Source organism: Malaclemys terrapin, chromosome 8 (assembly GCF_027887155.1).
Source record: "Malaclemys terrapin pileata isolate rMalTer1 chromosome 8, rMalTer1.hap1, whole genome shotgun sequence".
Lineage (NCBI taxonomy): Eukaryota > Metazoa > Chordata > Testudines > Emydidae > Malaclemys > Malaclemys terrapin.
Genome location: NC_071512.1, coordinates 64801559 through 64825905, shown reverse-complemented (window position 1 = coordinate 64825905; position 24347 = coordinate 64801559). Strand labels below are relative to the sequence as shown.

Sequence of the window (24347 nt, the reverse complement as noted above, 5' to 3'; positions counted from 1 at the left end):
GAAACAATTGATTTTTTCATTTCTCACAACTGAAAATTTGCTTAAATTGACTAGAATTCACAAGAGTTACAGAACATGCATTTTTCAGCAAAAAAAGTTCCAGCTGAAAAATTATACACAGCTCTATAATACATTTCACATTTGTTGCATTTAAATATAGATTAAGCTTTCAGCAGCAGCCTCCCTCAACTGCAGAAACAGTATTTTACTTTGCTACTAGTGGAGAAAGTTACATTTTCTGCTTGGCTGTCTCTGAATTAGCAAACACACACATACTAAAGAGGATCATATTCAGTGATAATTATAAAGGTGGATATGGCCATTGGCCCATATAACAAACATTTTAAACCAAATATTTTCTGTTACAATTTGTAGCAGAAATATTTCCATGCAGATTAACTAAACAATACCCATTCCCCACCATGGCTAACGAACGTTGATCCACTTTTGTCAGGATACTCAATTTAGTCATTACAAAACTTCATGTCAGATATTTCACACAGGCAGCTGTGATCCTGTCACAGGGTGCTCTACTCTCAGCTCCTGATCTTTGTATGGGCCTCTCCTGTTCCTGTCCAGCTGAGTTTCCTCTTTAATTATTCTTCATTGCTCCCTGGTTCTTCCTCTAGGCGGTGGTTAGTTAGACGACCTAGCCTCCTGAACCCCTTCAGGCATTGTGTGGGGTGGACACTCCATCCCAGACTCCTAGAATACTGACAAGAAGCTAATAGAATGTGCCATCTTTAATCTTTTCAGGACACAATTCAAGCACTTATTCAGTACATGCTCATGTGATGACACATCTGGTGGCTGGAATACCTACTGTGGGCTTGGTTGTCACTACATCTAATGGCTCGTTTTGGGGCAGGTTCATAGAATATCAGCGTTGGAAGAGACCTCAGGAGGTCATCTAGTCCAACCCCCTTGCTCAAAGCAGGGCCAATCCCCAGACAGATTTTTGCCCCAGATCCTTAAGTGGCCCCTTTAAGGATTGATCTCACAATCCTGGGTTTAGCAGGCCAATGTTCAAGCCATTGAGCTATCCCTCCCACACCATCATAAAATGCCAATTTGTCAAAATCCAAACATTTATAGGAATTTACCAGCTGACAAAAGTTTCAGCAAAATGATTTCTCAGGTACAGGATATAATTTCTGGTGAGAGGATAGCCAGTCAGTCAGTCACCTGGGAAGTTGGAGACTCTGGTTCAAATCACTGCACAAAACCAGGACATAAGCCAGTAGCAGCCACATAGTCTGGAGTATAAAATTCTTCATCTCTGATCGCCTGTACCAAGATACAACTTTTAGACATAGCAACAACCAAGCTAACAAGGACTTGAATCTGATCTCCCACATGCCAGATGTTGCCCTAACCACCAGACTATTGGCTATTTGGGAGTGGGTGGTGCAAGAGTTTGAAAGGTTTTGTTTTTTGTTCCAATGTGGAATGAAAACAAATGTCAAAACTGCAAGTTTTTGTGAAACATGCACACAATGGCTTTGGAAAGACAGACATGGAGAGAGGACTAAAGTCCATCGGGAATCTTTGATGCAATTAGTGGTGAATAGATATTCGATATATGTGTTTCCAGAGGAAAGCAATCAATAAAATAACTGTATTGGCCATAACCCAGCTGCCCAGAAGCCAGCTTAAAATTAGCAAAAGGAGGTTTCTTGATTGACCAGTCTGTCATCATCATGACAATTTATTGCTTTAAAATTGTGTTTGCAGGATGGTTGCCATTTGTTGGCCCTTTTAAATTTGTTCCTCCTGTCACTCATTAAAATTCTTCAATAGCATTTGAAAACTGAAAATATTTCCCCCTTTAAAGAGAGGTGCCACTGGTTCATGGATTTTGAGGGGTGGTAGGGAATATACACCAGACTTTTTTTACCACCGTTTCTTCATTTGCTTTGAACCGGTGTTGAGGAAATTATTCTCTCTGAAGAGGGAACGTTTGTCACTAGCTGGAATCTCTCTCTATGCCTTTTGCAATTCCTGAAGAGGGATGGTTGAGCATTCATACCTCCAAGCATACTGATCAGAAATCCTTCCACATCAAGAGACATTCTGAAACTTTATAAAATAAAATGCTGAACACAGTCCTTGGTTTTACTTAAAAAAAAAAAAAAAAAAAAAAAGCATACTGATCTCCAGGAGGAGATGGGAATTTTCTCATTTAGGGCCCAGTCCTACAGGTCTTAGTCTTTATTCAAGCAAAACATCCATGTAGTAAGGAACACATGACTAGCTCCTTAGTATTTTCAATGTAATGGATATAGGGAAGAATCATGTTTTATCCTAGCTTTTATGTCCCTATTTCTTTCCTGATATCTAATAATGTAATCAAATCATAACCAAAACAGCAGGCAGTTTCTTCAACTAGTTCTAATGATGCCTATAGGAAACAAGATGCTGTAGCCACAGCTGAGAGAAACAGTGCAAGTGGCTCTGTCCATTCCCAGAGATCTTTCCCACATTATCCATATGTGACCACAGCTAAAATCCTTCTGGAAGTAAGAATGGAGTCCCACATTGCACCACCTTTCCTGTTCAACATTTGAAAGATCTGTTGTGGAAGACTGAGGCAGTATGGGCTATAGATAGGATTATATTTACATAGAGGACACTCAGCTCTAGGTTTCTGTTTTATCTAACAGAAATAAAGCTGTTAGTTTGTCCTTTCCTGTGTCTGACAGACAAAGACCTGGATGAAAGCAGGCTGGCTTAAACTCAGTGTAAAACGGATGCTAATCGCCACTAGGAATCATTTTGAGGAACAGGCAAATTCTGTAGAGATGCCCTCTATTGAGGGCAAGCTCATATCAATTGTCAAACTGATTCACAACAGCAAAAATCAATTTTCTTCCCCTCCATCAAAAAAATCCCTTGTTTAATCATAAATCTTCAGACTCTCCTATCTGCAAGGAGGGCAGCAGGTCAAAGATAAACAAGAACAAAAAACTTATTCCCTGTTTTGTAGAGCCAGCAAACTGAAAAAAATCTGAAGAAAAAAAAAAAAAACACACAACAACAACGTTTAATTTGGACTAAACCAGATTTTTTTTGGATTCTCGCCAAAATGGAAAACTGCAAAATTTCCTTCCTGTTAAACAAAATGTTTTGATGTTTCTGAATTATTTTAAAGCCAAAACCAGTCTCCAAAATCTAACAGTTTTACTGCCTTTAAAAAAATTCACTGGAAAGTTTACTATTTACTGGACTAAAATTCACACAGTTCTATTATTTAGTGTTCTTTGCTTCTCCAAGTTGCAGACAGAGAAATACTTCATATATGTAGGTTTGGAAAGATTAGGTTATCGGCAAATGTCAGTAAACATCTATTTCACTGCACAAACAGATGAAAACTGTTTCCATCAAGGAATCCTATTTTATAGATTGGCAAAGTAAGACAAAAGCTGCCTGAGAATTTGGTCAAACCTTGCGACCATTGATGGAATTAGGCTTCTTACAAATGGACTAGCAAATAAATAGAAAAAATAGGTATGAAATGTTGATTTAAGCATATTTACTTTGCATATATCACCATGTTGACAATTTGTGTCACAGTTTATAAAGCTCTAAGATACTGAATCTTAATGTCTAGGGTCATAAAATAATGGTCTAACCATCTCCCAAGAATTTCCCATCGCTGTGAATATTTAAATTGGTAAAAATATAATTGACAGATATCAAAAATGAATACTTGCAAGTCGTGTGTGTGTGTGTGTGTGTGTGTGTACACACACACACACACACACACACAATATGTGGAGTGACAAAGTCAATGTTGATAGATATAAAAGTATGGTGGAGGGCAGATAGATCAGCTCTAGAATGGTGAAGGTCATGTTTCCTATGAGCTGAAAATAGATTCTTTCAGGTTAACTAGAGGCCAGTGACTTTTAAAAAACTCTTGTGGTGAGAGAGAGAGAAAGTGGAGAGATGAGGGACAAGCTGCAGCAGGAAGGAAAGGTTTCCCCTGGATGGAAGGCTGTCTCTCCTTCCTAGGGAGAAAGAAACTAAGGCTATGTCTATACTAGAGCAGCACCAATGCAGCTACTCTGCTGTCGTGCTTCTGGTGAAGATGCTCTAAACTGACTGGAGAGAGCTTTTCCATTGGCTTAACTCCTGCCTCTATGAGAAGCAGTAGCTATGTCTTCAGGAGAAGCGGTCCTGTCGACGTAGTGCCATCCACACAAGTGTATAGGTTGGTATAGTTGAAATTGCTTAGGGATGTGGATTATTCACAGACACAAGTTATACCAAAGTGATCTGTCAAGAACTGCTTGGGGAAGGACTGGCAACTAGAAGCCAGCATAGTAAGGCAACGCCCCGGAGAAGGGACAGGGAAAAGTATTTGTTTGCATTGAGAGTTTGGTTTTTTCCTCTGTTTGTTTTGCTTAAGAGAACTTCTTGGGCCTACCTTGAGGCCCAGCTTGTAAACCGGGAAAAATAAAACCAGAATGATGAGAAAAACCCTCTGGAGTCAGACTGATTTAACTCCAGGCCCCCCACCGCCTCCTCAGAGGGAGAAATGCTGAGGCCAACAAAGCAAAGGAGGTACCCTGCCACAATGTTATATATCTTTTTCAAGTATCAACATTGGAAATTAAATCCTAGTGCCCTCCTGGGCAAGAAAAGCATGTGCTAATTTCTTCATTTTACAGATGGGAAGACAGCGGACATGTTGAAGATCAAAAAAACAAATAAGGGACACAGCAAAGAGTTGAGTCTTCTAGCTCATATGCCAAGGCATAATACATTGCACTACAGTGCTGCCTAAGCAGGTCATTCAGCTTCTCAAAATGATGGGGAATGCTGAAACAGGAGGATGCTTTTTTAAAACAGACCCTGTGTTTCCCTGAAGCCTCGGAAAAACAGCCCTGGCCAGTTTGGTATATCTAAATGGGCTATGGAATTCATTGCATGGCTAACTTAGCTACACATGATACACTTAGCTACGTGATACATTCAGACCACTTTATAAGCATATGTCCTGATCCTGCAATTTACTGTGTAGCAGGACCCCCTTGAATTCAATGGTTCTTTCTCTGAGAGCACAGATAAAGTCAAATGCAGGATCAGTGCCCCACCCCTTTAAAAAAAAAAACAAAAAAAACAAAACAAAAAAACTACTACTATCTACTGCACATGCTCAATACATGGATTTTCAAATATAGGTAACTATCAAATCAAACTAACTTCCTCTAGAACAGGGACAGGCACCACTCCTCATTGAGAGCTTCCATCTCTATTTTTGATTCTAGGGAAGGGATGTTGAAAATAATATTGTAAGGATAGTCTTGTAATGGGAAAAAACTATAGCTTTTGCTACTCATGTAACTTAAAAAACGGCTGAACTCAAAGTTAAAATTCACCGTAACCCTATGGCCTAGTGGACACAGCACTAGACTGTGGCTCAGGAGACCTAGGTCCTATTCTCAGCTCAACCAGTGTGTGCTGTTTGACCAGAGGGGAAATCACTTCCCTTCTGTGCCTCAGTTTCCCCAACTGTAAGATGGGGTAACAATGCTCACTTCCTTTGTAAAGCACTTACAGATCTACTAATGGGAAGAGCTATGTGTGATTATTAATCCTTCATCTTTGGACAAGCACTGAAGATTGCAGACTGAATAGTGAAAATTTCAAAGAGTTCTAGAAGAGGGAAACTGCTATGCAACCTTAAAATATATAGAACCTCACTATAATAATTTGTTACTGACACCTGCTTCAATTCACTTGTAGAGTGCTTTATATCTTCAAAGTGCTGTATTCACATTAGCATAATTATGTGAATCAATTAAATGCAAGATTCCAAAAGGCAAGAAATTTTCCATTTAGATTACCTGCCAATATTTGAACAAGTAGGCCCCTTCAAGTTTACTGTCTTCATCTGAAAGATCAAAGAAGGATGTTGAGCTTTTGAATCTTGTCATTTAAAAAAGGTCAAAGATGGCTTGTCTCATTACAGGTATCACATATTAGTAACATGATATTTATCATGCTAAATTCTTTTGTGTAGAGAAACTAAATGGCTCAGGGGATTGGCAAGGACATATAGAATCTTAAGCATTTAACAAAACAAATTTAAGTCCATAATCACGCATTATAATCAAATGGCCTATAAGGAGTGAATAGGATGGCTGCAGTCTAGTTCCTGGTGGACAATAGACAGGTATTATCACCAAAAATGGCAGTATCCTTGTTACGTTTCATGGCATGCAAATAGAGAAGTTACACAAAACCATAAGGTATTCTTGCTGGAAGGTTGCAATGTAACATTACATTATTGCATAGAATTCAGAGTGATAACACAGAAGAAACCATATTTTAGATATAAAAAAAGAGAGAGCGCGCGCGCGCACGCGCTACTCCCTAAAAACAGAGAGACACAATTTTCCCCACCTCATTATAGGCTGTCTGGCAAGTAACTGACTTCTGCAATGTCCAGATCACACTCCTCCCTACAAAGCCCCTAGACTTCAGCAGGGCCAGGAAAATTCCCCGAGCATTTAAATTAAAAGTACCCTGTAGCTGGGAACATGCTTCCCACCACAAGTAGACAAACACATGCTAGCTCTGTGCAAGCTAGTATGAGAAAAATAGCTGTGTAGCCCGGGGATAAATTAGGCAGCAACTTGGGTTAGCTGCCAGGGGGTCTGGGCAGGTTTGTACTCAGGTGGCTAGCCCCAAGTGGCCGCCCTTGTTCTCCCAGAATACAATGCTATTTTGAGTACACTTGCTTGAGCAGAGCTAGCATGTGTCTGTCTACATACGCTGTGAAGCACACTCCCAGCTGCTGGGTAGATGTATTCTTAGAGTGATTGTTTACTGTTTCAACACCCCACACTCGTGTTGCCAGACTTAGAGGTACCAACATTTCAAAGCCCATTCAATTCTTAACTAAAAAAAAAAAAAAAACAAACACCACAGCACACCGAAACAAAAACAAAACAAAACACACAATTGCTCTAGACCAACATATAGACAAATTTGTTCAAGGGAGAGGAGAGCTGAAAACTTCAAGATGAGAAGCCTGAGTTCACTATTTTCAAAGGTTAGACAAATATTCAGTGTGTAGCACTGATTTATTTCAGGTTTCAGAGTAGCAGCCGTGTTAGTCTGTATCCGCAAAAAGAAGAACAGGAGTACTTGTGGCACCTTAGAGACTAACAAATTTATTAGAGCATAAGCTTTCGTGGACTACAGCCCACTTCTTCGGATGCATATAGAATGGAACATATATTGAGGAGATATATATACACACATACAGAGAGCATAAACAGGTGGGAGTTGTCTTACCAACTAAGAGACGGCCAATTAATTAAGAGAAAAAAATTTATAAACAGTGGTACTTTTTAATAACTCTCTCTCTCATATATAGTAAAAAAAATAAACATTGCACCCAGAACACAATGCCTTGTTGGAAAATATTCATTATCAAACTGCTTCCTGGCTTTTACCTAGACTGTTAGAACATCTAATGTGCAATTATTTTCTCAAAGGAGGTACCAAATGGCATTAGACAGCATTAATACTTTGTGTTGATAATGTTTCATACATTTTAAGGGAGTAAGAGGATTTATTAAAGGAGTCAGAAGCTGCTAATCTACATAAAATATAATTAGATATATTTGAGATTACAAAATGTAGAGTCATACTGTAGTTTACTGAATATCTGAGCAATAGAAAGTTCTGCAGCACAGAATCTGTGATTTTTTTTTTTCCAGGAAGTCTCATTGAAACATGAGGCCAAATCCTGTCCTCTGTTGCCTAGCTAACAGGCATTCTGACATTCTAAATTGACTAGTTTAGCACTGCTACAATGGGAAAGGGAGCATTCCCCCTCTCCCATTCCCTTGTGGGAAGGAAGACACATGGATTTGAAGCCACACTGGCATTTTCCTACCAGCTCCAGTGCCCTATGAAAACCCTGAGGAAGGGGGATCCCATCTTCACTATGAAGCAAAAAGGGTCACTGCATCTAACAAAACAACACTACACCGAAAGATGGTTGGGGTTCCAGGCCTTGTTGGAGGGCTCACAAAGCCCACAGGGAGGGAAAGACCTTAACCTGCAGTTCCTGTTGCAATGAGGAAGGGCTGGGGTCAGTCTTTTCCTATAAACTGCCAGGACTTCATTGTGAGCAGGACCAGGCAGGTCCAGATACACACCATCTGGGGTACAGCAGATTATACAATTTAATTTACAGAACAAGTCTTTTCCCAAAAGGTTAACCGATAAACAAGGACTGAAGATAAAAATTGACAACAACAGGTCTATAAGATCGTCAGGAGGTGTGGAGGGGATACTCCATAGAGCTTTGCCTCCTGAAGGGGTCTAGATGAATAGAATAATATCTGCTGGCCAGCAGGGTTACGGAAAAGAGTCAATTTCCTTTTTATCTTTTTTTAAGCTATTCTTGGGAGTCCTTGGGACTCCCTACTTGAGATTTATGGCGCCGTTTTACTGTTTCCTTACACCAATAAAAAATATACATCAAACTGATCTTGTCCGACTTTGTTGGCAAGAAGTGCGCCTCTGAGGTGCACAGTCCTGTCAAGGTCAAAGCTTTCTTCTAATGGAAATTACAAATTTGGATCATCTCTGGTATACCAATTCCATTTATCTAAAAACTTACAAATAAAAGGACCATAATTCTTATACATATAAAACACTGGTGTGCCTTTTGGCGGGACGGCAAGTTTTTTAGACTCACCGCCCCCCATTTTCCTGGAGTCTACCTGATTATAGGGTTTTGGTCAGCTATCCCGAGGTTACCGACTGTGAAATCCAATCTCTCAATCCCTAGGTTTCCGATAGTGTCTTCCTAAACCTATAATCCCTTTTTCCCTGAAGGATATCAGGCCACTCACATGGGTCATAGGGCTTGCTTTAGAGACATTCCTGGTCGTAAGCCTCAAGGCCTCGCAGAAAGCTCTGGGCGTCTTCCTATGACCCTCATTCGTTTTCAGTCATTCACACTTGCACACAAACACTGAGGTAAGGCCTAAAACCAAGGCCTATCCTTGTGGGAACCCCGACTCCCCGCCACTTACCCGTGGCTCCTCCCGGGAAACCAAAAAGTTGTCAGGCGAGTCTGGCAGCAAAAGGTCCGTATCCAGCTTGCTACTCACCCGACCCAGGGCCTACGGACAGTCCTCCACCGATAACCCAAATAGAGATTTAAAAGGTCTCTCACCTATCAAGTGCCGGCTGGGTTCGGAGGGGAATGGTCCGCGGTCTCCTGGTCCGGTGGACAGTCTGTGGATCCGAGTCACTGGCACCAAGATTGTTGTGGAAAAATGACCACGCGTTGTGTTTGAATCAGAATCGCCTGAGGCCTTTTTATTTTCATGCATGCATGGGGGGTACCAGTAAACTAGCAATCCCCCTGATTACAGAATCTTGCACAGCTTATATAGCATAAAACCACAATTACATGATACATACTGTCTTATCAGCATTATTGCCATATTTGGAATACACTCTCCATAAAAGGAATAAAGCTTAGCAAGCTTTCCTGTTTTTCACAGTCTGCCTTATTGCGGTTTCCAGACTTCCCCAAAACTGTCAATACAGTACTATGAATCACAGGTCTTATAATTATAGATAGTTCTGCTTTTATACTTTTCCTCTATTCTGCCTTTAAAAACCTTTCACCTACAATAGACTTAACTAATGTTCAGGTCTGAACCAAAGTTCAGGCCCGAGCCAACTAAAGTTTAGGCCCTAGCAAACTTTTTCCTCCACAATGGCATATATCACATTGGTAGATGTGCAGGTGAATGAGCCCCTGATGGTATGGCTGATGTGATTAGGGTCCTATGATGATGTCACTTGAATAGATATGTGGACAGAGTTGGCATCGGGGTTTGTTACAAGGATAGGTTCCTGGGTTAGTGGTTTTGTTCAGTGATGTGTGGTTGCTGGTGAGTATTTGCTTTAGGTTGGGGGGTTGTCTGTAAGCGAGGACAGGTCTGTCTCCCAAGATCTGTGAGAGTAAAGGATCACCTTTCAGGATAGGTTGTAGATCTCTGATGATGCGCCGGAGAGGTTTTAGTTGGGGGCTGAAGGTGACAGCTAGTGGTGTTCTGTTATTTTCTTTGTTGGGCCTGTCTTGTAGGAGGTGACTTCTGGGTACTCGTCTGGCTCTGTCAATCTGTTTTTTCACTTCAGCAGGTGGGTATTGTAGTTTTAAGAATGCTTGATAGAGATCTTGTAGGTGCTTGTCTCTATCTGAGGGATTGGAGCAAATGCGGTTATATCTTAGAGCTTGGCTGTAGACAATGGATCGTGTGGCGTGTCCTCGATGGAAGCTGGAGGCATGTAGGTAAGTGTAGCGGTCAGTAGGTTGCCAGTATAGGGTGGTATTTATGTGACCATCGCTTATTAGCACAGTAGTGTCCAGGAAATGGACCGCTTGTGTGGATTGATCTAGGCTGAGGTTGATGGTGGGATGGAAATTATTGAAATCATGGTGAAATTCCTCAAGGGCTTCTTTTCCATGGGTCCAGATGATGAAGATGTCATCAATGTAGCGCAAGTAGAGTAGGGGCGTTAGAACAATGCTTCCTTAGCTCTCGTCCCCTAAGTCAGCCATAAAAATGTTGGCATATTGTGGGGCCATGCGGGTACCCATAGCAGTGCCGCTGACTTGAAGGTATATATTGTCCCCAAATGTGAAATAGTTGTGGGTGAGGACAAAATCAAAGTTCAGCCACCAGGTTAGCTGTGACATTATCAGGGATACTGTTCCTGATAGCTTGTAGTCCATCTTTGTGTGGAATATTGGTGTAGAGGGCTTCTACGTCCATAGTGGCCAGGATGGTGTTTTCTGGAAGATCACCAATGGATTGTAGTTTCCTCAGGAAGTCAGTGGTGTCTCGAAGATAGCTGGGAGTGCTGGTAGCGTAGGGTCTGAGGAGAGAGTCTACATAACCAGACAAGCCTGATGTTAGGGTGCCAATGCCTGAGATGATGGGGCGTCCAGGATATCCAGGTTTATGGATCTTGGGTAGCAAATAGAATACCCCTGGTCGGGGTTCTAGGCATGTGTCTGTACAGATTTGTTCCTGTGCTTTGTCAGGGAGTTTTTTTAGCAGATGGTGTAGTTTCTTTAGGTAATCCTCAGTGGGATCAGAGGATAATGGCCTGTAGAATGTGGTGTTAGAGAGCTGTCTAGCAGCCTCCTGGTCATATTCCAATTTATTCATGATGACGACAGCACCTCCTTTGTCAGCCTTTTTGATTATGATGTCAGGGTTGTTTCGGAGGCTGTAGATGGCGTTGTGTTCTGCATGGCTGAGGTTATGTGGCAAGTGATGTTGCTTTTCCACAATTTCAGCCTTTGCACGTTGACGGAAGCAATCTATGTAGAAATCCAGTCTGTTGTTTCGACCGTCCGGAGGAGTCCACGCAGAATCCTTTTTTTTGTAGTGCTGGTAGGGAGGATTCTGTGGGTTAGTATGCTATTCAGAGGTATGTTGGAAATATTCTTTGAGTCGGAGACATTGAAAGTAGGATTCTAGGTCACCGCAGAACTGTATCATATTCATGGGTCTGGAGGGACAAAAGGAGAGGCCCCGAGATAGGACAGACTCTTCTGCTGGGCTAAGAGTATAGCTGGAAAGATTAACAATATTGCTGGATGGGTTAAGGGAACTACTGTTGTGGCTGCTTGTGGCATGTAGCAGTTTAGATAGTTTAGTGTCCTTTTTCCTTTGTAGAGAGGCAAAGTTTGTCTTGTAAATGGCTTGTCTCGTTTTTGTAAAGTCTATCCATGAGGAAGTTTGTGTGGAAGGTTGGTTTCTTATGAGAGTATCCAGTTCTGAGAGCTCATTCTTAATCTTTCCCTGTTTGCTGTATAGGATGCTGATCAGGTGGTTTCGCAGTTTCTTTGAGAGTGTGTGACACAGTCTCTCAGCATAGTCTGTGTGATATGTAGATTGTAATGGATTTTTTACCTTTAGTCCTTTTGGTATGATGTCCATCTGCTTGCATTTGGAAAAGAAGATGATGTCTGTCTGTATCTATACGAGTTTTTTCATGAGGTTGATGGATTTCCACTTCAAAAAACAGACTCCAAGGAGAGACTGCTGAGCTAGAATTGATATGTAAACTAGACACAATCAACTCCGGTTTGAATAAGGACTGGGAATGGCTGAGCCATTACAAACATTGACTCTATCTCCCCTTGTAAGTATTCTCACACTTCTTATCAAACTGTCTGTACTGGGCTAGCTTGATTATCACTTCAAAAGTTTTTTCTCTCTTAATTAATTGGCCTCTCAGAGTTGGTAAGACAACTCCCACCTGTTTATGCTCTCTGTATGTGTGTGTATATATATCTCCTCAATATATGTTCCATTCTATTTGCATCCGAAGAAGTGGGCTGTAGTCCACGAAAGCTTATGCTCTAATAAATTTGTTAGTCTCTAAGGTGCCACAAGTACTCCTGATTTCATAGCATTTTCACTTCAAATGGACTTCCATAACATGATGAGACGCCAAGTAGGTCAACCTTCTTTTATTTCCATTATGGGCTCATTCTCTTTCTACAGCTTAAGGCTAATGTGTAACAATCACATTGGTTGCAATTTTAAGAATATTTTTCCAAGTCCATCTCCATTTAAATGTGTCACATATCTGTCAGTTTTCTATTACAAATGGAAAAAAAACGAGTGCTGAACCTACTATACATGCTATCACTGATTACTGGCTGCTCAGTGAGAATCCAAAATAGCATCTGGTTATATTAAGTGCTGAGAAGCCCTACAACATTGCCAGTAAGACAGTTATACTAAGCAGTCCTAAGGCAGAAATTATGACCTATTTTTTACACATGGGCATGCTTTTGCCCATGTGCCTAGCACCTTTGCCTGTGCCAAAAAGGTGCTGAAAAGCAGTGCCTGAAAAAAGGCAAAATGGGGAAAATAGCCTAAAATCCAATAAAGATGGCAGGTATGGGGGACCAAACATAGCCAGGTGTAAGTTACAGTAGGCACCAATCTGCTTTTTTATTTTACACACAGGGTCATAACCGCAAAGCAAAATGAGAGCAAGTTACGCCAACTTGCAAATTTAACCAACACAACAGTGGTGTAAATTGCATGTTGCCTCTGAATATTGTCCCTTATTGTCTCTTGCCCTTCTCAGTCCAACTTTGCTTCCTTCACCTTTCCTAGTTTCTGGGAGGGAGGTGGGGGGGGGGGGGATCATAGGGATTCAGAAGCATGCAGGAGACCTGAGCAAATGTGTCAGGCAGTAAAGAAAATATTCTATAGCAGGGAGCACTTGTGATTTCCCTCAGGTCTCTTTCTTACACTCAATAAATCTGACAAAGTGGCTAAAGAAAGAAATAGAGAGCCATAAAAATGTAAGCAGTTTGTCCAGAAAAGTCCTCTAAGTGTCAGATGTAAACTATCATTGGTTGAGGACAAAATAGGAAATCTTTGTTGTGTTAATACTTGAGAAATATAGAATAGCACTGCAACCATAAAGAGAGACAGACATTTTGTCTCAAGTAGTCCTGAAATTTCCTAATATTTGTATTCTTACCCAAAAGTCTTATAAACAAAAATAAAACACTATTGGGAAGCAGACAAAATACCCAGAAGACAATGTAGGTTAAAAGGAGATATAATTTCATACTATAATAACTTGACATTACAATAAAAATCTTTAGTATTGCTGGATTAGAGACGACAAATCATGAACAGTAGCAAGGATGTGTTAAAGTATATTTATCAGGAATTACTTTTTTTCTTTGATAGAATTATAAACTTAATGGGTTTGGAACATCTATGTAGTAGATGATGTAAATATATGGACATTCACGAAACTCATTTAATCACACTTTTAAAAAAATATTCAGATTATTTTGATTATCAGCTCTTTCACCTGGATTGAAACTGGACCATAGAAATTTATTGAACTGTTCCCATTGGGGTTAAGTCCAGAAACTTTGTTAGAGAACTAGATAGCATGTCAAATAAATTCACAAGTGGTAATACACCAACGAGAAGAGAGAAAAGTCAACAAGGGATATCTGGTATTGGCAAAATGAAATTCAATTTGGAAAAACACAAACAAATATAAATTTAAAAAAACACATCCAAACATCAGAGTTCTGACAGCTCTATTTTCCATTGATCTATTAATCCCAGATGTCCCCTCCAACAAGGCCTGGAACCCCAACCATCTTTCAGTGTAGTGTTGTTTTGTTAGATGCAGTGACCCTTTTTCCTTCATAGTGAAGATGGGATCCCCCTTCCTCAGGGTTTTCATAGGGCACTGGAGCTGGTAGGAAAATGCCAGTGTGGCTTCAAATCCATGTGTCTTCCTTCCCACAAGGGAATGGGAGAGGGGGAATGCTCCCTTTCCCATTGTAGCAGTGCTAAACTAGTCAATTTAGAATGTCAGAATGCCTGTTAGCTAGGCAACAGAGGACAGGATGTGGCCTCATGTTTCAGTGAGACTTCCTGAAAAAAAAAAAAAAAAAAAAAAAAAATCAGATTCTGTGCTGCAGAACTTTCTATTGCTCAGATATTCAGAAAACTACAGTATGACTCTACATTTTGTAATCTCAAATATATCTAATTATATTTTATGTAGATTAGCAGCTTCTGACTCCTTTAATAAACCCTCTTACTCCCTTAAAATGTATGAAACATTATCAACACAAAGTATTAATGCTGTCTAATGCCATTTGGTACCTCCTTTGAGAAAATAATTGCACATTAGATGTTCTAACAGTCTAGGTAAAAGCCAGGAAGCAGTTTGATAATGAATATTTTCCAACAAGGCATTGTGTTCTGGGTGCAATGTTTATTTTTTTTACTATATATGAGAGAGAGAGTTATTAAAAAGTACCACTGTTTATAAATTTTTTTCTCTTAATTAATTGGCCGTCTCTTAGTTGGTAAGACAACTCCCACCTGTTTATGCTCTCTGTATGTGTGTATATATATCTCCTCAATATATGTTCCATTCTATATGCATCCGAAGAAGTGGGCTGTAGTCCACGAAAGCTTATGCTCTAATAAATTTGTTAGTCTCTAAGGTGCCACAAGTACTCCTGTTCTTCTTTTTGCGGATACAGACTAACACGGCTGCTACTCTGAAAACTGTTTAGAAATGTAACACAAAAAGGTTTGGGGAGATTTTCAAAGGTACAGAGGAAAATTAGGCATCCAGCTTCCATTGACAGTCACTCAATAAAATGCAAAAAAAAAAAAAATTCTCCCCCGTTATTAGACACTAAACACTTATGAGAACACACATCCCAACAAGATATGGAAAATTTCAGCTTGAACAATTAGTCAAAGTTATAAAGGGCCTTATAATGGAAAATGTTGAGCAACCTTAATAATAGCAATACCAGTCCCATGCAGAAAGGTTGGCAAACCCAAAACAGGGCTTATTTCTCAGTAAGGGCCTGGTTGTGTTCTCACTGAAATCAATAGCAATGCTCCTATTGACTTGGATGGTAGCAGGATTAGGCTCTGAGAGCACCAGTCCATTTTTCCATAAGAGGATAAATTAGACCCTCATTTAGTGTTATTTACTTGCCCTTGTTACTCAGCTCTGATATTAGGAAGTATTTTCATCCCTTGTCAGGCAAAGTATTGTCTAGAAGCCTAATGATGCCACCTCCTCAGCATCATTAGGTTACTTGGGGAGGATATGATTTATGTATGTTGTAGAAGCATTTACTCCAGGGGACCTTTTTTAAAGCAGCAAGAGCAAAATTTTGTTCGGTGCTAAATAGAACAGTAATGATAGGCTATTTGTTTTGGGTGGCTGATGTTTGATTTCCTGGAGATAGACACATTTGGCTTTTGATCTAATGTCATTACATGCTTTTGCGCTGAAAGGAATTAACAACTGACTAGTGTAGGACACTACTGCATTAGCAAACACTGCTCAGTTGTGCTGTTAAACCTAGTGTGCAGTTTTCGGGTAATTTCACCTTTCAGCATTGCAAGAACACATTTCCTGGCTCAAACCAAGAGTAAATTTAAATATACAACTTAAAGATGTAATATTCTAGAGATGAATAATAAGAATAGAAATGTAAAACTTATTTTTATCATAGAATCATAGAATAGAATCATAGAATATCAGAGTTGGAAGGGACCTCAAGAGGTCATCTAGTCCAACCCCCTGCTCAAAGCAGGACCAATTCCCAGCTAAATCATCCCAGCCAGGGCTTTGTCAAGCCGGGCCTTAAAAACCTCCAAGGAAGGAGACTCCACCACCTTCCTAGGTAACGCATTCCAGTGTTTCACCACCCTCCTAGTGAAATAGTTTTTCCTGATATCCAACCTGGACCTCCCCCACTGCAGCTTGAGACCATTGCTCCTTGTTCTGTCATCTGCCACCACTGAGAACAGCCGAGCTCCATCCTCTTTGGAACCCCCCTTCAGGTAGTTGAAGGCTGCTATCAAATCCCCCCTCATTCTTCTCTTCTGGAGACTAAACAATCCCAGTTCTCTCAGCCTCTCCTCATAAGTCATGTGCTCCAGACCCCTAATCATTTTTGTTGCCCTCCGCTGGACTCTTTCCAATTTTTCCACATCCTTCTTGTAGTGTGGGGACCAAAACTGGACACAGTATTCCAGATGAGGCCTCACCAATGTCGAATAAAGGGGAACGATCACGTTCCTCGATCTGCTGGCAATGCCCCTACTTATACAGCCCAAAATGCCGTTAGCCTTCTTGGCAACAAGAGCACACTGTTGACTCATATCCAGCTTCTCGTCCACTGTGACCCCTAGGTCCTTTTCAGCAGAACTGCTACCTAGCCATTCGGTCCCTAGTCTGTAGCAGTGCATGGGATTCTTCCGTCCTAAGTGCAGGACTCTGCACTTGTCCTTGTTGAACCTCATCAGGTTTTTTTCTGCCCAATCCTCTAATTTGTCTAGGTCCCTCTGTATCCGATCCCTACCCTCTAGTGTATCTACCACGCCTCCTAGTTTAGTGTCATCTGCAAACTTGCTGATGTTATCGGCTCAACTTTGCTCAAGGAAGAACTTCTTTACCCACTGTTTTCTTGATTACATGTTCACACAGTGGGATGCGATAGGGGTCTCTTTGAAATTTGATTCAGCCAAACAAATTTAGTCCTTTGCCAAAAACTTAAGTAGAATATATATACACATGCATTCATTCTCAAGTCTTGCTGTCAAGGAATGCTAATAACACAGGCAGAAAGGCAACAGAAAGGCAATGTCCTGTGAATCTGAGGAATAGGGGAGAGGGATTGTTAACTAGTTATGCACAAGACAACCGACTGAAGATTTTTCTCATTTCTGTCTCTGCACTACAGATGATCCCCATGTCTACTATACACTGACTCAACTAAACTAGAATGCAACATGTCTTAACTCCCATTAGCTTGAACAATGCAAGACTACACTCCGAGGATATGTCCCACAAGGTGCTGAGTGCCCTCAGCGGCTTGCCAAGCAGGAAGGGATACCTAGACATGGAGTTCAATGGGTGTGGGGGGCTACTGAACTCTTCTCATTTGCGGTTCACACCACTGGATAAAGCATTAGTGTAGCAACTATACTAATAAATAAAAAGGCCAACTGCAAGACCAACTAGCTTTATTCCTGAACACTTGTGATTGATTCACCTTGTGGGTATGCACCTACATTGCAGCATTACTTCTGAGTTCCCTGTCTGTTGGTATTTTGTATAATCAGTTAATGATTTATCTACATAAGTGATTTGAATGGAAGTGTCCTTGAGATATAGCGCTCTCTCTCCATATATATATATAAATAAAAATCCATTACCACGCTGATGTAACTCCCTCCCCTTCCCCACCAAATGAAGTTTTATGTTTTTCCTGTTGGCTGTGGAGAAGCAGGTAAACAAACACTATTCCCAGGGGGTACTGGTATGAATATTAGTCTGTGAGACAATGTGTTCAGAAAAAAGAAAAGATTTGGATATGTAGGTGGAGCTTAAACACCTTCATGGAATGTATTTATTTTACTATACAATAAAGAAAACTATGGCCTACCCATGAGTACACCAGAGCTTTCCTCAGCTAAAGTAGAGGAGTGAGCCACAGATTACATCATCTTCCCCTTTTTCTTCCCTAAACTTTGCCTGTAGAGGAATGTCACCCTCAGTCTTGTTTCCAGGGAACCCTCCTCACTACCTCTTGAGGCCAGATTCATTCCCCAACTCCTCATACTGCATCGGTCTTGTGGGGGAAGTAATTAATTCCCCACAGTTGCCCTGCAAAACCTTGCATTCAGGGCTGAAGAGAATGCTTTTTCCCCCAGCCAGAGAGAGAGAGGTCTCTCTTTTTTCTCCAATATGGCAAACTCATCATTCATTACAAGCCCTGAGATACGTTTTTTTCTTAAATCTCAGCTTTCATTAAAAGAGTTCCTTACTGCAGAGAAAAGACAAGACGAAAATTCATTTAAAAACAAACCCTGATTTTTAAGCCAATCATGATTTTTTATGGCCCGACTGGTGAGATTTCAGGACTTAGCGTTAGCAATGCTGAATCCAAAGTCTCCAATCAGTACTGGGACTACACTGTGTAGTACAAAGACACAATGAAATACTTCCTGCCCCAAAGAGTTTACAGTCTCTGTGCAAGAACTTTGGGTAGGGTCTGCATGACTCTACCACAGTGCCCAACACACAGTCATCATATGTACCTTCCAGTAGAATCACCAGAAAATAATCCACATCTAGGACAGTAACCAGTAAGGCAGAAATTTATTCTTGGGCTAAGAGGTAGTAATTTAAAAAATAAATAAGACAATACAACTCCTTGACAGTCTCTCCAATTACTTTTTTAAAAGCTTTTAACACTGCAGAGATTCCTCTCTCTTACCCCATTATATATATTTTTAAACAAACTTTTTTTGAGAAAAAAAAATTACTTAGGTTAAGAAAAGGCTTTGCCCTAATAACTTTTAATGCTGCATCTCAGTAGAGCAGAACAAAATAACATCTTGGTTCCTCTGATTATGAAGGATTAATGTTTAGTTATAGCTTTGTGACGATTGCATAGCATGTATGTATTACAACAAGCTTAATGTGCACTGAACAATCAAAAATAGGAGCATTTTCCATGCTTCCTAAGGCTTACTGCAAAAACATGCAAGGCAGCCTATACTCCAGCAGTGCAACTTTTCACAGTAATTTTGACTACCACAAGCCAACCAACGATTACTTATAGACAAGCATGTTGAGTTTGGAGCCCGCGTGGTCGAGAATAGATTCTAATATATTGTTTGTGAACTGATGCAGTCTATAGAAAGAAAAAAATTTCAAAACTGGTAGTCACTGAAGCTAGACAATACATGGCTAACCCAAAGTTATAAATCTGCTTGCTAAGGAAAGAAGTGGTAGAAAACAGCAAAGAGAAGAAGGCAATCAGAAAGCAGAATTCAATAGCCATTTTTCCTTAACAGTCCCCTACAACAAAGATCTTATAAAAATTGTTGGTGGTACATTTGCAAGAAGAGGTGAAAAAACCCTCAGGTAAGAAGCCTCTGAAGGATGTCCCTGAAACATCTATCCTAGCCTCTTTATTCAAGCCTTATAAAGGAACTCCAGGTAGCAACATGACAACATCCAGTAAAAGAAGATTATTCAAAGTCCTCATTCTGCTCCCAGTGAGGTCACCTGGAATTTTGTTATAGATTTAATTGTAGTAATTTAAAGCTCCAAACGATTGATCAGAACTTCAGTTGTTTGCAACATTCTTGTAGGGTGAATGGAGAGATTCATGGGAAATACTTAGGGTGGGCTTTTCAAAAGCACTCAGCATCAGCTGAAGTCCACTTAGACTCAGACTTTAAGGTCAGAAGGGACCATTATGATCATCTGGTCTCACCCCCTGCATGCTGCAGGCCACAAAACCGTCCCTACCCCTTCCCTGGACTCTGCTGTTGAAGTCCCCAATCCTGTGTTTTAGTGACTTCAATCGGCAGTGACCCTCCTGCTAGTGATTCCTGCCCCATGCTGCGGAGGAAGGCGAAAAACCTCCAGAGGCTCAGCCAATCTACCCTGGAGGAAAATTCCTTCCCGACCCCAAATATGGCGATCAGCAAGACCCCAAGCACGTAGGCAAGAGTCTCTAGCCTGACCCCTGTTAGCCATTATACTATTTACCTACCATTGCTTGGTATTCCTTGGCTACTATGTTTTACCACTAAACCATTCCCTCCATAAACTTATCTAACTTTATCTTAAAACCAGACAGGTCCGTCGCCCCCACCATTTCCCTCGGAAGGCCGTTCCAATATTTCACCCCTCTGACGGTCAGAAACCTTCATCTAATTTCAAGTCTGAACTTCCCCACGGCCAGTTTATATCCATTCGTTCTCGTGTCCACATTAGTACTAAGCTGGAATAATTCCTCTCCCTCCCCTGTATTTATCCCTCTGATATATTTAAAGATAACAATCATATCCCCCCTCAGCCTTCGTTTTGTCAGACTAAACAACCCAAGCTCCTCTAGTCTCCTTTCATACGACAGGTTTTCCATTCCTCTGATCATCCTAGTCGCCCTTCTCTGCACCCGTTCCATGTTTAAAAAAGATGAACTCAAACTGGGAGACCAGAACTGCACACAGTACTCCAAATGAGGTCTCACCAGCGCCTTATACAACGGAAGCAGGACCTCCTTATCCCTACTAGATATACCTCGCCTAATGCATCCCAAGACCGCATTGGCTTTTTTCACCGCCACGTCACATTGTCGACTCAGTCATCCTGCGGTCTACAAGGACCCCTAGGTCCTTCTCCTCTTCCGTTACTTCTAACCAATGCGTCCCCAACTTGTAACTAAAATTGTTACTAGTCATCCCCAAATGCATCACCTTACACTTTTCACTATTAAATTTCATCCTATTTCTGATACTCCAATTCACAAGCTCATTCAAGTCTCCCTGCAGAATATCCCTATCCTCCTCCGAATTTGCAATGCCTCCCACCTTTGTATCATCCGCAAACTTTATCAGCCCACTCCTGCAATCAGTTCCGAGGTCAGTTATTCTATTCTATTGACGTCAGTGGGAGTTCCCACTGGATTTCAATGGTAGTTTAATTAGGACAGCTAATGGAATGTACAGATGGCCACCAGATGGACCAAGACATCCCCAAGGAGTAAGAATGACAGGTAGTCCATCATGTTCAGCACCTTTCTGCAAGTAGGAAAATTTCTTGTTGACTACACCAAATTATGAACCTCTTCCACTTTGCTAGCATTTCCTCAGAGTCATTCCTACTGCTACTCAGTATGGCCTGTCCATCCTCTAAGCAGCTACTCTCTAGGTTCTATATCTATCCAAATGGCATGCCATGAGGCACAGTGTGGGTAGGTTGTCATGGTGAGCCCTCACTCTTGTCCTAATTCAAAAGGTTTCCTACCAGAAGGTCATGAGGATGCCAGGCTGATAACATGGGATACCATGACTGACAGACCCAACCTGGGGCTATGGGCATGACCTTCACCTCATCCTGCCTGATTTTACTTAGCACCTTCAGTAACAGAGGGATCAGAGGAAGTGTGTCCCTTACAGCCCTCAACCACACAAGTATCATCCAGAGTGCCTAGGCTGCAACATCCCCTGCAGCAGAAGTCCTTGCATATTGTGTTCATGTCCAATGCAAACGGGACAATGCCACACCAAAATACCTTCAGCAAAGTCAGTCCATGAAGCTCCCATTCATATTCTATGGGAGAACGGTTTTTTGAGTCTGTCAGGGTGTTATGAATCCCTGGCAGATGGATGGTAATCAGAGCCACCAGCAACAACATGCACCAGTACCAAAGGACAATGACTTCCATGCAGAACTGCAAGGAATGTGCCCCTCCCTGCTTGTTGATGTAATGACTGCCATAACATTGTCAGATAGCACAGCAAATGCAAGGGAGGAAATGGTTGCAGGCCAGCCTGACGGCTCCCAGTTCCAACACGTTGTCCTGGAGTACTAACTCTAAAGGATCATGTCCCTTGGGCCATCTGCCTCTGTTTTCCCCTCCCTGCAACTTATCAGGAATACATCATGGTCATAGCTCTCAAGGGTAGCAGGGAATTGCACAGAACTCTTCCCCCGTCCCCCCCACACACACTCCTTTCCTTGACTTCCCACTAGCCAAAGGAGTACAGGATACTCCAGGGAACTTAAGCTAACAACTAGAGGCTGTATCTTTCTAGGGTGTACATAATCTCTATCCATACTTGCAAGCATTTGAGGTGAAGCCTCAAAAACAGGGTCATATAAGTACTTGCATCATATGATGTAACAGGGCCAGTCAAAACCTCATGAGTGTTCTAGGGCTCAACTACTTTTGCTGTTCAAGCCTGCCAGTGGGTAAGCAGCAGTCACCTGGCAACTGGATCCAGTCTTTCCCTGGACTTCCCCAGGTTCATCATGAGAACCAGCATCTTAAGTGTACCCACACTCCCTGGCAAGATCGCTGCCTTAGTAGCCAATCGTCCAAGTAGGGGTACCCAGCCTTACCCTATTGGGAAAAGGGCACCACCACCACCACCACATTGGTGAAAGCCCTCCGTGTCCTAAGATCCCAAAGGGAAGCACCTGGTACTGTTGCTCACTGGAGACAAACCTCAGGAATCTCTTGCATGCCAGGTAGTTGCTCCCATGGAAATAGGAGTCCTTGAGATCAAGGGCCACGAATCAATCTCAAGAATCAAGTGAGGGGATAATCCATGATAGGGTCACTATTCTGAACTTCGGGTAGCAGATAAAACTTGTTTAAGCTCCCTGAGGATCAAGATCGGTGTTCTCCCCCCACCTCCTGCCCTGTCTTCTTGGGGGGGGGAGGGGATGAGAAAATACCTCAAATAAAGCCCCCTGCCCCATTTGCTGCTAGAGCCACCGGTTAGCTCACTCCCCTTTGAAGGAGGACTCCACCTCCTGCACAAGAACCCATTCGTGAAGGATCCCCGAATGAGGACAGTGATGGGATCTGGAGTTAGAGAAGAATGAAAAACAACATCTAGTACCCATCTCAGTCATGGTCTCTGTCCAGGCTGGTAGGTACCTTCCAAAAGGGTAGGGAAGGGAGGAGAACCAGAGGAGCAGTCTTGATCCAACAGGTTGGATGGTGCATGTTTCTCAAGAGTCCTCTCAAAATGCCAGTTTGGGAGCCAATGTTGGCTAGAGCATGAAGGACAATTGCACCTAGGCTCTCCTCCTCTGATGCTTTTAAAGTGGCTCATACAGCCGCTCATGATGCAACACAGGCAGGGTTAGCCTCTGCCTCAACAGTGGATGGATTTGCACTTCAGCACAAGCAAGTAGTTGCCAAGCAAATGGAGCGTGGCTCCCGAGTCTTTCAGCAAATGGAGGGATTCATCTATCTTCACACTAAACAGTTTTTCAAATTCAAAGACAAGATCCTCTACCACTGATTATACCTCCTTTGAGATCTTTGCAGAAGAGAACTATCATTGTGACTTAGCAAGGCTAATGAGAAGAAATTGAAACTATCTAAGTGCAGCTGTAATTATGAGCCGTACTTTCACCAAAACAGGATGTTCATTAACCAGAAAACTAAATTTCATAGGAATGGTTAAATAAAACGTATCAAAAGGAAAAAAGAAAACCACCTTTACTTACCAGAAAGTACCAAAAGCTCAGCCCCCACGGGTCCTAAAAACTGCAGCCCATATCTTGTACTCTCGTCAGGCTGTTAGAAATCATAAATTAAAAGCAAAGTGACTTTGGAAACAGGAAAGAAAGGAAACACCCAACAGGAAATAAAACGTCACTGAATCTTTGACTTGCACCTAACATGTTGCTGTAAAAACCATAAAGGAAATGCTTCTGAGTGTTTCGGAGAAGAGAGGAAATGGGTGAAGTCAATTACTTCTGACAGAATATTAAAATTAAAAACTTGTAGAATATCTAATTCAGCATTCTTTTAGGTTCTGGACTATGTCCAATGTACAAGTGTAAGACTCACCCCTGCGGCGCCTCCTGCTGGTCATCCAGGGAATTAGTTCTCCAGCCTCTGGAGTGCCCTCTGCAGGCCAGTGATCCGCCTGTCCTCTGCACTCAGGCTCCCGTGTCCCTCCCAGGACCCCGGTGCCCCTTGCTCTGGGTGCTGCCCCCTGGCAGTACCCACACACGCTAGGTCTCCCCTCCCAGGGGAACCCCCACCCACTAACCCCACCTCACCTCAGGATAAGGCCACTGCCAGTCACTAGCTAGTCCCCACTCTCTGGGGCAGACTGCAGTATAGGCCACTCATCATCGGCAAGGTTGGGTTTGGACCTGCTGCCCTCTGCAACCCTCAGTACCCCTTGGCCTATTACCAGGCC

General features: G+C 41.8%; 1 protein-coding gene across 6 annotated transcripts in view; it reads right to left on the bottom strand.

Moving 5' to 3' along the window:
- LOC128842510 (beta-1,3-galactosyltransferase 2-like) overlaps positions 1–24120 on the bottom strand; it is a 150380-nt gene extending 126260 nt beyond the window's left edge. For 3 of the 6 annotated variants that reach the window (XM_054038577.1, XM_054038573.1, XM_054038578.1), the window contains exon 1: positions 23644–23712. The gene's annotated coding sequence lies outside the window, so the exon portion shown is untranslated. Of the gene's footprint in view, positions 1–5852; positions 5900–9208; positions 9567–23643; positions 23713–23989 lie in introns of those variants that run through there. The other 3 variants (XM_054038574.1, XM_054038576.1, XM_054038575.1) reach the window with 3 other exon arrangements.
- Positions 24121–24347: the final 227 nt, after the last annotated feature.